Source organism: Gordionus sp. m RMFG-2023, chromosome 2 (genome assembly GCF_954871325.1).
Source record: "Gordionus sp. m RMFG-2023 chromosome 2, tfGorSpeb1-WG-v2, whole genome shotgun sequence".
NCBI lineage: Eukaryota > Metazoa > Nematomorpha > Gordioida > Chordodea > Parachordodidae > Gordionus > Gordionus sp. m RMFG-2023.
Genome location: NC_088776.1, coordinates 1679581 through 1692289, shown reverse-complemented (window position 1 = coordinate 1692289; position 12709 = coordinate 1679581).

The following is a 12709-nucleotide window of genomic DNA, read 5'->3' as shown; positions in this document are numbered from 1 at the left end:
TAGTAATAAACGAGTCAATTTTATTCATTAAATTGAAATATTGTATTAAAATGTATACAGACAGATGATTATTAAATTCATAAGAAATTCTCCAAATATTAAAATAAAAAATTTTAGGAAAGTAATGAAAGAAAGAAAAGAAAGATCACTTAAAGTAATAAGAAAGAAAGAAAAGAAAGATTTTATTAAATTCTTAAGAAATTCTCTAAATATTAAAATTTTTATATAAAGCTAAAATATTTAAATATTTTTTTTAATTTAAAAAAAAGATTCCACCGAATCCCACGAGATTCCATATCCCAATTATTAATTATTAATATTTTGAATTATATAAAATTATATTAGATTATTATATTAATTTTTTTTAAATAAATTATCATTTTTAAATTTTCGGATATATTATAAATTTTATATTGCATAGTTACAATTATTTTAATTCTATTATTATATAAGGGATAAGTAAAACTAGACGGGATCATTACAGATTTTAAGGGAAGAAATTATAATACAGTTAATTATCACGCTTAAATCGTAATAATGGTCTATATAAATATTAAATTTCAAGGTTCGTTTAAATTCATTTTCATTGTAATAAGATATATTTTCAGAAATGTTTTTAAATGTGTCAATATAAATATTAATTAATTAATCGAAAGCTAGTCAAAAGATTTGTTCACTTAGGGGTCAACTTTCCTTATTTTTTTTAAAAAAATAAACAAATACTTGGCAAATTTCTTAACTTGAGACTGTAACGTTAGTCACACCTTATAGATCTGACATTTTTATCATTTCGACAACACTCCAAAACAGTTCATCACTGTAGATTTTTTTTTGCCAATAATTTATATTTTTTCTATTTGATTTTCAAAATTTTGAATCAGATAAATCGTGTTAAATTCTCAACTAAGATGATTTGAATGAGCTAATCACATTTATTGTGAATGCGTATATCAACCATCACTTGCTACACATAAATCTGAACTTGTATATAGTATAAGGATTGCTTTATGTTCAAGTTTCAAAAATGAAATTGGGTTTTTTTTTCTGATTAAAATATAATTTATAATGATGATAAAATAGTTTTTATCATTTTAAAATATTTTTAAAAAAAAATGATTATTATACTTTGTCTAGATATATTTTCCAACAACTCCGTTACTTTAAAATTTATATTAAAATTTGTAGATAAGGATATTACATTAAGATAACGAGATGACAATTATTAAAATCCTACTAAATAAAAGATTTATTTTGGATTAGAAGGGAATTCGTTTTCTAGAAAGAAAAATCTCAGATTCCACAAGATCCTCCTTCTCATTGGACTACTATTCTCGCGATATTTTTCTTATATTAAATATAAATATTATAAAAATTCTTTCATTTAAAATTGAAAATAATATAAATAATTAAATTCGAGTTTTTTCTTTCTTAATTTTCGAGTTTTAAAATTTCATATTATGTATTATTGTATTTGGATTCGTGTTAAAAACGGCTAATTCAATATTTTAGCCAGAAAAATATTGCCCTTTGCCTCGAGATTTCGATAATAAATGATCAGACCTTTGTTCCTTCTATGAACATAATATTCGGACTTGAGTAATATTTTTCTGGATGAAATATTGAATCAGCCGTTTTTAAAAATCGGCTCAAAATGAGCCGTTTATACAACACTAATATGGAATTCGCGGGGTTTGGAAATATCTATCAAATTGCACATCATTTGCCGAGAATCATAAAAAATTTATAGAGTTGCATACTAGCATATATATACCAGATAATTTCTTGCCCATAACTATTTTTTTGGGGTATTTTATGAAATTTATATGCAAAATCCTTATAAAAAAAATTCCAATATTAAAAAACTAAAAAGCTAATTCTAAAGTCCTTGGCAAGATTTATTTGAAATTCGCCAAATGTGGATATTTCATACATGCTGGAATGTATTTCTGGTTAAAAAAAAATAGCTAGATATAGAATTAAAAGATTTTCATATAAATTAAAAAAAATACTAAAATGTCATTGGCTGAAATTTATGGGGTAAATACACGTGCTAATCACGTGCTAGAATACATTTCCGGTTAAATTGAATTTCAAAATCATTTAAATCGTTCTCAGTAAAGGATTTAAAATCAAGAGATTTTGTGCCTTTTTATTTTTAGAGTCCATTACTTAAAGTTGATAAATTTTTTTTAAATAAAATTGAATAAGAATAAAATGACATTCTAATAATTTTTGAAATAATATTGTTAATTAAATCTCCAGTTTCTAATTTTAAATTATAATTTTATGCCCATCCAAAAAGACATCCAGCATTTAATAATTAGGGGATCATCCAGCATTTAATATTTAGGGGATATCTTGTACAGTGTCTCTTTTTTGTTACTAAGGCATCTTTAGCACTTAATAATTCATTGAAGTTTAGCTCTAAATTTTTGCAAGATAGGATCATTTTAGCGCTTCAAGAAATGGCAGAACGATTGATCATCTACATATATTTCATTAATTATGTTAATGTAATTTTTGGTAATTTAAACACAATTGTATTTATAAATGAAGAATAAAGATTTCGAGATATATGTTTGTGTTAAGCTAAGTAAATGATGATGAGGGGTAGTGTTGTTAATTAGTCGATTTCCATAACTACGACTAATAGTCGTAGTCATGAAAATCGACTAAAAACTTTAGCGACTAAATTAGTCTATTAGTCGACTAATTTGGTCGACTAAAGCGACTAATATAGTCGACTAAAACGACTAATATAGTCGACTAAAACGACTAATATAGTCGACTAAAACGACTAATTTAGTCGACTAAAACGACTAATTTAGTCGACTAAAACGACTAAAACGACTAATATAGTCGACTAAAACAACTAATTTAGTCGACTAAAACGACTAATTTAGTCGAAAGTTGATCTATTTAGTCAGCATATAGGTAATAATATATATTGTAAAAATGTTAAAATAAAATTTCAGTGAAGATGTACCATAGAAAAGTGACAATTGTCATAATCGTTATTTTTTAACTTTTTTGAATTTTTTTAAAGTAAATAGGTAAATATATATATTGTAAAGATGTTAATATAAAATTTCAGTGAAGATGTACCATAGAAAAGTGACAATTGTCATAATCGTTATTTTTTAACTTTTTTTAATTTTTTATAAGTAAATAGGTAAAAATATATATTGTAAAGATGTTAAAATAAAATTTCAGTGAAGATGTACCATAGAAAAATGACAAGTCATAATATTTATTTTTCAACTTTTTTGCTGAAACGAGCTAACTTTAGTCCACGCCCGTTATTATTAACTGCCATAATTGACGTGTATGGTTTCGCTAACCTCGCTAGCTCTAAATTGACAAATCATGATTGAAATAATATCTAGATTTCATAAATACTCATAAAACTTATTCAATTTATAGAAGAGTTTATAAACTTTTCAATAAAATTTAAAATATATAAATTATTATATATTTTAATAAAAATTAAAATTCTGTTATGTAAAAATCTTTTAAAAATTTTACAAAATTTTATTACTAAATAAAAATTTTAGCAATCATTTATTAATGAAAACTATATTAGGATAAAATTTTAACCTTCTGGTTTATTTAACTTTAAAATTAGATTAAATGGTTTTCCAAGCCTCGGGGTTTACCTAACCCTAGTCCCCCTATACTATTTTATAATTATGTAATTTAACTTCTAATATTTTGCAATTATATTGACTTCAATATAATTGCTATAAGAAGGTTATAACATTGTATAACAAAATATTCAAATAACAGCTTTGAATAAGTGATCTGCATCGGGCCTAATTTTTCAGGCCCGGCCAGAAATATTTTTAAAAAAGTTTACCCCGGACCGAACGAAATTTTTTTAAAAAATATTTACCGGCCCGGCTCGAATTAATTTAAATACAGAAAATTGATTTATATAATTTCTCTAATTAAACGATATTTATTATGTGGTAATCTAGCGCTTCTATAAATAAAATATTTATATTTTACATAAAAAATTAATCATAAAAATTGATAAATTTATATAAAAAAAATTTCTAAGGCCCACCCTACCCGGCCCGAATTTTCTTAAAATATATTCGGCCCCACCCAGCCCAAATCCGATTTTTTTTAAAAAAAACCCGGCAGGACCTTGCAAATGGTACCTTCCTCTGATTTAAATCTTGATTTAAAATTTTACAATTACAATACTATTCTTAAAATTAATCTTTTTATTATATCACAATATTCTAAAAATTAATATTTTTTCTTAAATTAAAATTAAAATACCCTCCCCCCCCCTCCCATGTCTTGGTACAAAAAAAAATTATTTAAAAAACAATGAATTTTATATCCAAAAAAAAAAATTATTCCCCTCCCCTTTGGTGCCAGCTAGACGATAATTATAAGAATAAAAATATTTTAAGTTATTTTTTTTTTATCTTGGAGAAAAATTATTATTTAAAATAATTAAAAAAATAAAAATTATAAAAAAATAACAAAATAAATAAAATATAATATGAAACTTTTTATAAACACTTTTTTCATATGATCATTTTTAACTTATTTCTTCATTGTTTATTTTATTTTCTATCAAATTTACCTTTCTTATATTAAAGTTTCGAAAATGACTGTGAAATCTTTATTTAATGTATATTTTATTTACATAATAAAAGATCAAAAAATATTTATTTTTCTATTTGTATTTACAATAAAATAACGAAAAATATATCTATATTATATAATACGTCATACGTCATAATAAGCGCAATTACCCTTTATAGCTATATGAAACAGCAGAGCTACGCTTGGACTATCTCATCCCATCTAATTGGGTTAAGAAATTTGGGGGTAACCTATGAGATGAGCCCATCCACAGTTCTTGGGCAGGCTGCAGTTACCTGTGCGCGCAAGAGGCGAAACCACTTGCTTAAACGCCTACGGGAAATAAGAAGAGAGAGAAAAGCCCGTACCCGATTAAGTAAAATGTAAATTATAGGGAGGGGTATTGGTAAATTTTAAGTTTATGGTCTATATTGAATTTGTTTATTTAATATAAATATGATATATTTTTTAAATAAATCTGCCTTACTATTTAAGAATATTAGATTAGTGAGTTAAGTATATTTTGGATAATTATATCAAGGTTAGGTACATGAAGAGTTTTATAAACAAATAGATAAATGTATGTTTACCATGGCGGGAGGAAAGTGGTGCTTATGTTGCTGGGGGGGCTAAGAGATTTGGAGGGAGCAGGTAGCCCGATTTGATTTTTAGAAGCTTTTTTATTGAGCTTTTATTATTGTTTAGACGTATGAATTGTTCCATCGTCAGATTTAGGCTTATGATTTCTTTTATCGTTCTGTATAGCCAATATGACTTGTATTTACCGTATGTTTTACCTTCATGAGACTCGAGCCAGATTATAGCTTCATGGACTATGTTTTGTCTGAAGTTTCTGATGGTGTGACCAAAGAGTTGAATGTGCCTTTTTTTGAGAGTAGTCTCGATCGGGACATTTTTTGAGATTCGCCATAGGCTGGCATTCGAAATTATTCTTGGATAGAAAATACCGTTGAGCTGGCGCAGACAGCGGTTTACGAAAACTTGTATTTTCTTTGTCTGAGATTTATTTATTTCCCAAGTGTCGCTGCCGTAGAGGAGGACTGGAATGACTGTGGCGTTAAAAATTCGGAGCCTTGTTTTGACTGAGATCTCTCTTGCTGTCCATAGTTTGTAATATTTCATAAAGGTTATTTTGGCGTTTTTTAGTCGGGCTTCGATTTCACCGCTGATATTTCCTTTATTATCGATAAGTACGCCAAGATATTTAAAATTGTTAACTATTTTAATTTCATTTCCCTCAAATGTTAAGTTATTTATAGACGCCTCTGGGGATGGCATAATAAAAGTTTTATTAAAGTTGATGGTTAAACCTACTTTGCTGCTATGAAAGCATAGACTTGTAAGTAAGTCTATTGTCTCATCTCTTGATTTGGTGATTAAAACTAGATCATCTGCGTATGAGATGATTCTTAGGTGATTGATATTATTATTGTTTGATGATATATCAACTAGGTTCATGGTGCTCGTGGTTTCCTTTATAATTTTGTTTATGATTATATTGAACAAAATAGGTGATAGTACACAGCCTTGTTTTACCCCTCTTTTAATCTTGAAGTAAGGTGAGAAAGTTTGGCCTAGCTGTAATTTGGCCCAAGAGTTATTGTAATGGTACTTCAAAATTTTAATTATGTTTGGATCGATATTGCAATCTTCTAGAGTCTCCCAGAGGGCATTGTGTTTCACGTTGTCGAAGGCTTTGCTGTAGTCTATGAAAGTAAATATAAAAGGAAGTTTATATCTAAAACACTTCTGTAGATAGATTTTAAGAGCTAGGATGGGTTCATTGATGTTCTTATTTGGTCTGTATGCGCAAATATTACTTGAAAGGAGGTTTTTGGTAGAATCAAGAATTCTGTTCTTCAGGAGCACCATGAACACCTTTGAGACTGTGGAGGTGAGAGCAATGGCCCTGTAGTCTGCGAAAGATGAAGGATGAAGTTTCTTGGGGAAGTTGCAGATTGTGAATTTATTCCAATCATCTTTGGTGAATATGGCTAATAGATATTTGGAAATGCTCTCTGGAGCGGCTTTCATGTGTTCATTTCTGATCCCATCAGAGCCAGGGGCTCTATTGTTTTTTAGTTTGTTTATGGCTCTGTTAATTTCTGTGAGGGAGAAATCAGAGTGGGATAATGGCAAGATTGTCCGTTGGGGGCTTACTATCTTGGAAGGGATCCTGGACTCAAAGGCTGACATATAGAAGTCTGTCCAGATGGCCATTTGCTCCTGAGGGTCTGTATATTTGTTACCTCCTTGTAAAGTAAGTATTGGTAATTTCTTAAAGCATGCTGGTTTGCAGAAGTGTTTGAGCTTTTTGTAGGCGTGAGTTTTGTTGTTCCTCATATCTATTTCTATTTCTTCAGCTTTCTTTGCTAGGAAAATCCTACGATCGCTACGTAGTAATCTCTGAATGCGTTTCCATAGTTCTAAATTGCGGCTTCTATCATTTTTTATCGATAGGATTAAGTTTTTTGTATTTGCTGAGAGCCATTCTCTTTTTGGTATTTGGCTGTGGTTGAGATTATTATATGCATGGAAAATCGCACTTTTGAAGTCTGACCAACATTCTTCTAATGGTTTGGTAGGGAAGAGCTGAATAATCCTAGCTAGGCCTGAGCATATTGTTTCATTATAGGTTGTTTTGTTAATATTAGTGAAGTGCCATTTGGTAGGTTGTTCTGGCGTTGTACGTATTGTGCTATGGATGCGCCTGGTATTATTGTTTCTCCATTCATCACTACGTATTATTATATGCGCTTTGATCAGTTTGTGATCTGATATATTTATGTTTAGGATAGCCTTTACATCTGCAAACCAGCTATGGATATTGGATAGGAAGAAATCAATTTGGGAGGAGTGGCCGCCTCTTGAGAAGGTTATGAGGTGAGGAGGTTTATGTTTGAAGAACGTGTTTTCAATTTTTAGGTTGTTATCAAAACATATTTGGAGTAGTTTTTTCCCATCTTTATCGTTGCTGTTATATACTGTTGTGTGGCCTATAGTATTGCTTACTTTGTATGTTATGTCGTGGCCTATCTTAGTATTGAAGTCTCCCATAGCTATGATATTGTATCTTTTTGGTAAGGAGCTTATCACATTATCTAGATGTTCTAGGAATAACATTCTTTCTGTGAGTTTAGGGGGGACGTAAACATTGAGGAGGATGGTGGGTTTGTAGGCGGTGTTCAGGTATAGTACAGCAATTCTTTCGGTTATAGGGACAAATTTTATAATGTATTTTTTGAGCTTATTTTTGATAAGGAAGGCCACACCTGACCATTTATTGTTCGTGGTTCCAGAGCTATATATTATATAATAATCCAGTGTAATAATTGGGTTTGACTAAACTGCGAATGCTAAGGTAGACTGCGAATGCTTAAAATAAAATTTTTTATATATTATCTTTTATTTGTAGTGAGATCCATTTTCCTATGATATAAATAACTTATAAAAAATTAAATTTTTAGATATATTCAATAATAAAGAAATATACATTAATAGTTGAATTATCTTTTATCTCATAACATTAATAATTAAATTTTAAATTTCAATAATATTAAATCCGCAAGATGGCGTATTATTATTTTATAAAAAAATTTAAAATTATTTTTTGTTTTATTATATTCTAATATTGTATTATTACTTAAAAAATAAGCTAAATTCAATATATTATCTATCATTCGAAAAAATGCAAGAACAAATATAGGTTTTTATAAACAACATATGATTACATTTTAATGGTTAAAATAAGATAAATTAATTTTTTTAAATAATTTTTGCATACTTTCTATTGATATTTTTCCTAAATAGCCAATTTGTTTTTATTGCCATTATTACAATAAATGAATAAGATATCACAGAAAAATTTTATCGAACATATAATGTTTGTAGATTATTTTCACCTAGCATAAAAATGTATATAGATTTACCATTTTTAGGGGAAAAGTATAATTTAGATAAGGAATTCCGGATATTTTAAATGACGTTAAATTTTATTTGTAAAATGATATATTGGTTTTTAGTAAAGAATGTAGAGGGGGGAGGGTTAGGTGTATTTCTTCGAATTTTCAGTTGATTTCTAAAGACTTTGATTTGCTATTCTGAGATATAATAACTTGGGGTTTTAACGTAAGCTAATATCTAATGAGAATTGTTGGTAAGTTAAGCGTCTATGTATTTCTTTTTCTATAAATTTTGTTTTGTGAAGTTAATCATTATAGTAATATAATTTGATTGTTTAAATGACCATGAATAGGGTGTTGCTGAGTTCAATAATAACATTAACATTAAACTGGAGGTTATAAATTATATTATGAGAAAGTTGAAATACATTATAAATGCTTAATTATTATCTTTCCATTAAGGAAATTTTTTTATAAATATAATACTGTAATATCTTCATCAGCTTCAATTGAAAGGTTATTTAGTCTTGTTAAAATGCTATGTATGGCAAAATGGCAAAGGTCTAATACTAAATTATTTGAAAATTTTGATTATCTTTGTTAGAGATGGACAATATTTAGAATCATTAAATTTGTTTTTTATATACATTCATACATTATTTTGTTATTATTATTAAATTAACCATTTTTAGCATTAACATTTTTAGGTTAATTGATTGTGAATTGATATAAATACATGTTAGAAAAATATAAAATTCAGTAATAAAGTATTATGTGATAAAATATTTAAAAACTTATTTATTGGCTTCCATCAAACTTTTAATCTTATAAAATATTAAATCTATTTTAAATACTATTTTACAAATTAATATTTCAACTCCCATTAAAAATACTAGTCTCCCTTCCCTATCTATAAGAATATTACTGATATTAAAATGCCTGATATATTAACTCATCATTAAATATTTTATTAATTATTGTAAATATTCATTCTTACTAAATGAATATGTTATGTTCTTCACAAATAAATAGTAAAAACTATATTTAATAAACTATTCTAATTTTATTTTGATATTTTAAAAAAAATACTAGTATCTGTATCTATGATTAATTTTTTCACATCTGTATCTAGATGCTTAAGGACCCACCCATGTAATATAAATATTTTCTTACGTGATTATCCATTTCTGAATGAATATATTAAGATATATGACGACTAGAAAAAAATTTAATGCTATTGAGGTAAAAAAAGGTAAATGAATGAATGGCATCATGTGAAATATTTATATAAATATGATTCTAATTATATAAATATAAATTAATCATTTACTTTAATATTTAGATAAATCAAGATAAATAATATTTAATTTTAAATAGTAACTTGGTATTATTGAATATCATTTGACACAAAATAATATTTTATATAGTAATATTAACAATATACTTTACCAACATGATTTTGTTTTAAATATTATGCATAGCCCTCCACCATGCGTATTATGATAATTCAGCTTATTAAAATGAATCTTTAATGTTTTAGGAGTAAATTCTGATATATAACATTTTTAAATGATTATATTTTTTTATAATAGTATTTTATAATAATACACGCCAACTTGCGGATTTAATATTATTGGAATTAAATAATTTAATTTTTAATATCTTTAAATATAATTATATTAAAAGATTTAAACGATTTATTATGAGATAAAAGATAATTCAACTATTAATGTATATTTCTTTATTATTGAATATATCTAAAAATTTAATTTTTTATAAATTATTTATATCATAGGAAAATGGATCTCACTACAAATAAAAGATAATATATAAAAAATTTTACCTAGGCATTCGGTACCACTTTTACCAGATTTATGTAGTAAATATTGATATCCCAAATATTCTATGTAATTTAATTTTTGTTTGTTTTCTAAAAAAAAAAATTTATATGTAAATTATATTAAACATACTTTGATTTCTAATTTCCTAAGCTTAATTTTTTTTTAAATGTATTCAAAAATTGTGAACCAAATATGTTGAAAGAAAAAATTCCCGTGTTATTGATCCACCAGAATGTATGGGAAAAACAAGTTCTTATATTGAATGAGAGATAGAATTAAAATAATAAAATTAAAAATATACTCTAGAGATTAATATAAATTGAATAATAATAAATAATGATTTTATACACTATGTTCAAACTATTAGGCCAAAAGAGTCATCGTAAAAAAAAGATTGTTTTTTTCATGGGACAAATAAATAGTAAGGAACATTATTTGTTAGCCATTGTGATTATAAGGGTCATATGGAGATAAATTATCTCAATTTTGTGTTGGTTTTCCTCTGAAGAAGTCTGTATACTTGTTGATACAACTGTTAGAACTTATTTTAACAAGAAATTATTAATTTCCAAAAAAAATAAAATGTGGGGAGTCGTTATAATCGAAACGGGGTTTGACAGAGATACATGTGTCAATTTTTTGTTGCCATTTTAGCCATAAAGGACATAAAAAAAATTATAAATACAAATTAATTTTAGGTAAAAATAATACGCGATTAAACTCGGCCCCCCTCAGATGTTGAAGATTCGACTACTCATTTCCATTTAATCGGACAATTTTAAATATGGGTTAACTTTATAATGTAAGGAGCCCTCAACACGTTTGTGGGGACCATTCGCGCATGCGTATACGCATAATAAACCAAAGACTATTATGCGTATGTCCATAGGCTGAGTGCAAGGGAGGCAGGACAAAGATAACAGCCTACACCCTATAATTTTCATAAATTTAATTAACTTTAAAGGGGGACGGGGGTTATAGATATTGTTGAGATCTCTCAGGAGGATTAAGAGTGTAAAAAACACTTTTCTTCTTTTAGATTTGCCTATTACTTTGAGAATTTTTTGTGGTTGTTGAAGTATATCTGCCTTTAATCTTGAGTTATTTTTGTATGCATCATCGATTTAATTTTCTCTTCATGTTTTTATCAATGTCGAGCGCTTTCTTATTTATGTAGGTACGTCTATCACTACATAATTAATTATCTTTGTATAGTTTTCCCAGAAATCATTATTAAAAACCAACATTAGCTCTAAGTTGATTTATCTTTTGTAACTTCTCCCTTGACATCCGTACATTCCCTGAAAAGCTGTTTTGGTTTGGCACGTTATTCTACGATTCTGATAAATCCCCCTTAAATGTTTTCAGCATTCCTCTACAGTTCCAAGTTCCGTCATGTTTTATGAACTATTTTCCTATTAGTGCTTTATCTAATTGTCTTTAACCTCCGGCATTTGTACTAAGATCTCTGCATGTAAATTGAACTGCCGATTGATTTGTCATTTGGCCAATAGAATTTTGTGATGATTTTTCATCACCCCTATTTTTGCTATAAACATTTTGTGATCAGATTTAATATTTGCTATTGCTTTGACGTCATTTGAACTTCCTATGGATGTTGTAGATAAAGAAGTCGATTTTTGAGGTTTCTCGCGGGCTCTCTAGAAGGTATATGCGTTAATTTCGTAATTGGTTAAAGAACGTATTTTCGATTTTAAAGTGTTTTTATTTCAACAAAAGTTCCGAATTTTCCTGATCTCATCACTATTTAGGTTGTTGTAAATTAGTATATAGGCAATGTGGCGTTTTTGATTTGGTTAGGAGTATCCTGGCTTGGTATAGATTTATTTAACGTTAACATTAGTATCAAGTTGCCCTTTAGATTGAATCAAATTAATTCATGGCCAATTCAACTTGAAACTAGGGTGAACAATAGCAGCTATGTTTAACATCAAATTAATAATTTATAAAATATTATCATTAAATAGATGAGTCTAATGGTAAAATGAGATGTTTATTATTAATTATTTGGTGTAAATTTTTTTTAAAATTTATAATATAATTCTTACTATGGCCTGTTGAAACATGTCATGTTTAGACCGGACCAGAAAATCAACTTTCCACGTAAATTAATCTAGAACAATCTGATTTGATTCAAATATTATCTTAAAGATTAAGGATACACATAGATGTTAAATTTGGATATATTATTTTTTAAATGTTTTCTCAAGTTAAATAGTCTTGTTTGATGATAAAACTTTCTGGCATCGCTTACAATGAAATTAATACCCTGTGTTATTTTTTTTTATAGAGATTAAAATATTTTGCTAATATTTACAAAGG